This window comes from Helianthus annuus, chromosome 8 (assembly GCF_002127325.2).
Source record: "Helianthus annuus cultivar XRQ/B chromosome 8, HanXRQr2.0-SUNRISE, whole genome shotgun sequence".
In the NCBI taxonomy this organism is placed as follows: domain Eukaryota; kingdom Viridiplantae; phylum Streptophyta; class Magnoliopsida; order Asterales; family Asteraceae; genus Helianthus; species Helianthus annuus.
In genome coordinates this window covers 109,464,756-109,470,844 of record NC_035440.2, presented here as the reverse complement: position 1 = coordinate 109,470,844, position 6,089 = coordinate 109,464,756, and the positions used below count along the sequence as shown (strand labels likewise).

At 42.0% G+C, this 6,089-nt stretch overlaps 1 non-coding gene across 1 annotated transcript; it reads right to left on the bottom strand.

Annotated features, from left to right (window-relative positions):
- Nucleotides 1-1,277: 1,277 nt before the first annotated feature.
- On the bottom strand, nucleotides 1,278-1,384 carry LOC118481502. The gene has a single exon (XR_004865711.1). It is a non-coding gene; the product is annotated as a small nucleolar RNA R71 (small nucleolar RNA).
- Nucleotides 1,385-6,089: the final 4,705 nt, after the last annotated feature.

Below are 6,089 nucleotides of genomic sequence, written 5' to 3'. Positions count from 1 at the left end.
CAGACTACTTAGTCGAGGGTAACGTCACCTCCAAAAGAGGGGCCTACCATAATTTGCATTAATAACTTAATTAATTATCTTTCAATAATTCGACCCTTTAGGATTGTATCCTTGCTGACTCAAACTACTGGGTTGAGGGTAACGTCGCCTTCAAAAGAGGGGCCTACTACAATAACTAAGATAATCTCTTAAACAAGTGCAAAAGTGAGAAAATAATCAAAGGTTATACTAACACACGAGTCGGATCCAAGTGATTCATCTTGTCTATCTGTTTTTATTTTTATTTTATTTTTCAGCATTTAGTTAGTTTTATTTTCTTAGTTTTAAAAATCTTTTCTAACATTTTGATTTGATTAGACGTTGAGGATAAACCGGTACTAAAAGCTCTTGTGTCCTTGGACGACCTCGGTATCTTACCAACACTATACTACGTCCACAACGGCCTAATCATTTTTTTATTTTCTTTTTACTTTTTTAGGATTTTCTTAATTTTTCAGCTTCTGCAGAGCTCAGCACGGGCCGTGCCTGGTCGGACACGGGCCATGCCCAGCAGTATTACTGGCAGTTTTTAGTTTTCCGAGTTATAGAAGGCTGACCATGGGGCCGTGTCGGTGCAAAACGGGGCCGTGTCCAACTCTCCAGTAACAGGGATCCGGAAAACAATCATTGTAACTCCGACCACAGGCCGTGTTCACTGAGCACGGGGCCGTGGTGAACCTTCTGACCAACATTCTTTTCTGTTTTTGTTGTAGGACTTGGAACCAGACGCCACCTCTACGTAGTGTATGAGCTCCAGTTCTAATAAAGACATAAAAGAACCTCTAGAAGAACCCGAACGCTTTCTCAGAAAAAGACTAAAAGCTAAAAGCCAAGAGAAGGTTTCGGGGAACCCACTTCCAATGGCGGACCAACGTACCCTCATGGATTATCTACGACCCACCGTAGGTAATCTCGGCGCCGCTATCAATGCACCGAATGTTGAAGCCAATAACTTCGAACTTCGGCCGCATTTGATACAGATGCTTCAAAACTCTGCAACCTTCCATGGGTTTGCGGACGAGGATCCCCATCTACATATTACTAATTTCTTAGAAATATGTGATACCTTTCGGATCAATGGAGCATCAAATGACGCCATCCGCCTCCGAATGTTTCCTTTTTCACTAAAAGACCGAGCAAAAGCTTGGCTTAACGCCCTCCCAGCTGGATCGGTAAACACCTAGGATGAACTAGCCCAAAAATTTCTATATAAGTATTTCCCTCCCGCTAAAACGGCTAAATTAATGACTGAAATTAATACATATTCACAAGAGGACGGGGAATCCTTATATGAAACTTGGGAAAGGTTCAAGGAGCTATTGCGAAAGTGTCCACATCACGGCCTTGCGATATGGCAACAAGTATCCACTTTCTATAATGGGTTGTTGCCACACACAAGGCAAACACTTGACTCTAGCTCCGGGGGACTTTTAGGTAATCGCTGCCCGCATGAAATATATAATCAAATTGAGGAAATTGCTCAAACCAATTTTCAGTGGCACACTCCCCGAGGCAATAAATCCATTGTCCCGGGCGCCCATAAGGTTGATGAAAGCACTTCTTTACAAGCCCAAATCGAGGCCCTTTCTTCAAAAATAAAAAAGTTGGAAATGACAAAAACGGTCTCGGTTATGGCTTGTGAAGGGTGTGGTGGGCCACATGAAATTTGGAGTTGTATGAAAGAAACAGACGATCAACAAGAATCGGTAAACTACATTGATAATAGACCTAGGCCGTCGGGTCCTCCAACGGGCTCCTACAACCAAGGATGGCAAAATCATCCTAACCTTGGTTGGAGAGAACCCGACAATGGTAGTAACCAACAAGGCGTAAACCAACGAACAAACTTTCAACAACCAAGAAATGTGTCACAAAATTTCCCTCAACAACAAGGTGGACGAGAGAGGCTTGAAGATATTATATCTCGCCTCATCTTCGACACTGAAAAGAAAAACTCGGATAGATTTCTACAATTAGAATCAAATTTTAGAAATCAACAAGCTAGTATTCAAAACATTGAAAAACAAATAAATCAACTAGCCCAAAATTTCTCCGAGAGACCGCAAGGCGCGCTACCAAGTAATACCGAGACAAACCCAAAGGCACAAGTTCATCTCATCACTCTACGGAACCGTACCGTGGGTCCCGCAGAAGGGCCAGCACCTATTGAGGAGGTCACATCTCCGCCATAGCAAGAGAAGGTCACTCCTCCCTCACCAGAGCCTACCAAGGCTCCTCGAGTTCCGTACTCCGGTAGGTTAATCCGTCAAAAGACCAATGAACAATTCGCAAAATTCGAAAGTCTACTAAAACAATTGCATGTCAACATTCCTTTCATTGACGCCCTAACCCAAATGCCTAAATACTCTAAGTTCATGAGGGACTTCCTCACTCATAAAAGGAAAATTGAAACATTGCAATTAGTTAACTTAGGCGAAGAATGCTCTGCCCTCGTACTCAACAAACTCCCCCAAAAGAAAATTGATCGCGGAAGCTTCACAATTCCTTGCTCGACCGGGGACTCCCCCGTTCGTAATGCACTAGCCGATCTTGGGGCTAGCATTAACCTCATGCCCTCATCAATGTTCAAAAGACTCGGCCTAGGAAAAACGAGTCCTACAAAAATGAGTATACAACTTGCTGATCGATCCGTCAAATTCCCGCAAGGTGGCATTGAAAATCTCCTAGTCAAGGTCGACAATTTCGTCTACCCGGCCGACTTTGTCATACTTGATATGGAAGAAGACACCGAAGTCCCCCTCATACTAGGGAGACCATTTCTCGCCACCGCACAGGCAGTGGTGGACATGAATGACGGAACACTCACTTTAAAATATGAGGATAATGAAGTAAAGTTCGGGGTTGGGAAGAGAATAGAGGACGATGACCCGGTCAATTACATGAAGGTTATTGATTCGAGTTTGGATGATGCTCTCCGACGGTGCAACATGGGATGCAAAACACCACGCTCAGAAAACATATAACCTTGCCTTGGGTCTAGCCAAGGACCCTTATAAACGTGGCACACCACGGAGGCAATCCGCAGAACTATCCTTAGTTTAAGTTTAATCTTTTAGTTTTAATTTGAAGGAATAAAACACACTCATGGTGGTCAAGGATGACAAGGGAAACGAGAAACATGGCCCCATGCACAAAAACAAGGCCGTCCGACAACAATTTCTCCATTACAGTAAGCTCAGCACGGGCCGTGCCCAGCCAACACGGCCCCGTGCTGAACAACCTGCAGGCAAATGCCCAGTTCAGGTAACTGGACACGGGCCGTGTTCACCAAACACGCCCCTGTGTCCAGTCTTCGGTTCCTTTTCTTTAATTATTGTTACTGGCACCTGAACACGGGGCCGTGCCCGGTCACCACGGGGCCGTGTCCAGACTGCCAGCAACATAAAAATTTTGCTTTTAACACCATTTTACACATTCAATCAACCTAAAAATTTATTTTTGGGACACATTGAGGACAATGTGTAATTTAAGTGTGGGGGGATGCTAAAACCTTGAATTTTGCAAGTCCTAATAACAAGCCTTACACAAAACTCTATTGGAACCGCTAATCACCCAAAAAAAAAAAATTTCAAAAATTTTCATTTTTTCTACTTGTCTAAGTTTAAGTTGGGAATTCTAAGACTAATAAGGTTATATTTTTATAAGTTTACAACCGATAGCGTCGTGATAAAAAGAACCAACATAAGAAAATTATGAAACGGCATGTCAAGCTTAGTTAAAATTTGATTATATATACTTGATCACATAAAAACCCATTCCCACAAAAGTGAGTTTTGAGCCTTTATTGAGCATACAAATATACATCTTTACGCTAAATGCTCATTTTTCGTTTCTTGTGTGAATAGCCGCTTGGTTCTTACGACTCTAGAACTTGCCACGACAATTCATTCCCGGTCCTTACCAACTTAAACCCAAGTAAGTAAATGATGGAGGCATTAGGACTAACCCTTTTTCTTTCAACACCATTATTTTTCTTTTTCTTTTCACCTACCCAAAAATTCCCCCTACCTTTTATTTTAGTAACAAGCTCGGTTTTCGTGTGACGATAAAAAAAAATATTACAATGAAGTTGGAAATAAACAAACAAAGCTCCTCAAACAAAAGCTTGTTTGAAGAAATACTTCATTAAAAATAAAAAGTCACAAAAACAAAATGTTTTACGAAAACCGACGCTTTTTACGCCTTTCGCCCTTTTTACTAACCACTAACCCAACCACCCACCTTTAGCCCAAGCCTAACCCTTCACCCAAAAAGTCCTCTTGATATTTACAAAGGTATAAAGTTAAAAAGGAGGAGGATTGATTGCTTGGCAAGCTTATGGTAGGAATAAGTTCCATGCCGCTCTCGAGTGATTCACTAAGAATACACCTTCGGCCGAGTGTGAGTGATTTCCCCCGTGAGGTATGTGAACTTGTATAAATGGAATTTTAGAAAGGCATGTTATGCCTTAATAAGTAATTTATCTTATGAAAAGTTTTTAATAAATCATGACGAATAGGATTGTAAATAAATAAAAATAAAACTAAAACAATCTTGGAAAATCCCGACACTCTATGACAAGCCCAAAACCTTCTCTTCAACCCATTCCATTTGGGAGTGTAAGCCACATATTAAAGAGTTTTGCTTGAGGACAAGCAAAAATTCAAGTGTGGGGATATTTGATGTGTGTAAAATGCAACATATAAATTACATCAAATGAGGCATAAAACTAACCCTTTTTAAGTACTAATGTTGGAAAAAGTGTATTTTTGTCTTCCTTTTGTATTTTCAGGATTAAATGAGCTCAAATTAACAAAAGAAGCAAAAAGACTGCAAAATTTGACATAAATATTAGAAAGGGAACAAAAGTGGACTGCCCGACCCCTCGACAGCATCCTCCCAAGCAAAGCAGAGAAGGCAGAAGACTGAACACGCCCCGTGCTCAGCGAGCACGGGGCCGTGCCCAAGAAGCAGCAGAAAAGACAAACCTGTAGAAGCTTCTATTGCTCACCACGGGGCCGTGCCCAGTGAACACGGGGGCGTGCCCAAATTACTGCAGGCGCATTAATTGTAATTGCGAATTAAAATTAATGAAGAGAGATAGTGTCAGATGGGCACGGGGCCGTGCCCAGCGGACACGGGGCCGTGCCCAGGCTTCTGTTCAGCCTATAAATAGGAGTGCTTGGAGCCATTGCAACTCATCCCTTGGCACACCACCTCTCTCACACTTCATCCACCACCCACCACCATCACAACACCATCATCCACCACCATCATCCATTGTCCATCATAGAGTGTGTGAGTCGTCTCGGGATCCAAGATTGATCGTAAGAGTTCTTGACAATCAAGGCCATGTTTGCCTAAGTCTCTTACATCACTTGGTGAAGACAAGTGTTTAGTATAATACTTTTTATTTTTAATCTTTTGCACTTCTTAATTGGTTTTGTATTAATGACTTTAATAACTAGTTGCTTATGTTGAAGGTGATTCTTCCTTATCGTTTGTCCGTGGTGTCTTGGCATTATTTTACTGTCTATATAAAATAAAAGATTTTCACCATTCATATCTCCACGGCCTATATGGAGGTATGTTGGCTACCTGGTCGGGGGTTAAGGGAACGGTTTGGTAAGGGTCTTTGCCTTGTTCAGCGTTTAGAGGTCCTGCAAGGGACCTGGGTCAAATTTAGTAGGATCTCCTTCAATACCCAAAGGTATTCGATGGCGGGGGTCCAAACTCTTTAATCCCCTCATAAGTTAACTGTCACACCCCGAATTTCCACGTGTCACCGGTGGGCCCGGTGGGGGATTATAGTGACGTAGTTGATATCATCATTGTCAAACAACACAAATTATAATGCACAGTGGAAGCAATAAAATAGATTTACTTCAACCATCAAATGTAATATCTAAGTATCACAAGTAGTCGAAATAGATCCACAGGCGGATCGAAATAAAAAGGAGAAAAATTGTTCAACAGATAAAATGCATCCCAAAGTTTGCGAGACTATATGACGCTAAGGAGAAGCCAGCCTATTCCGTGTAGATCCTGCA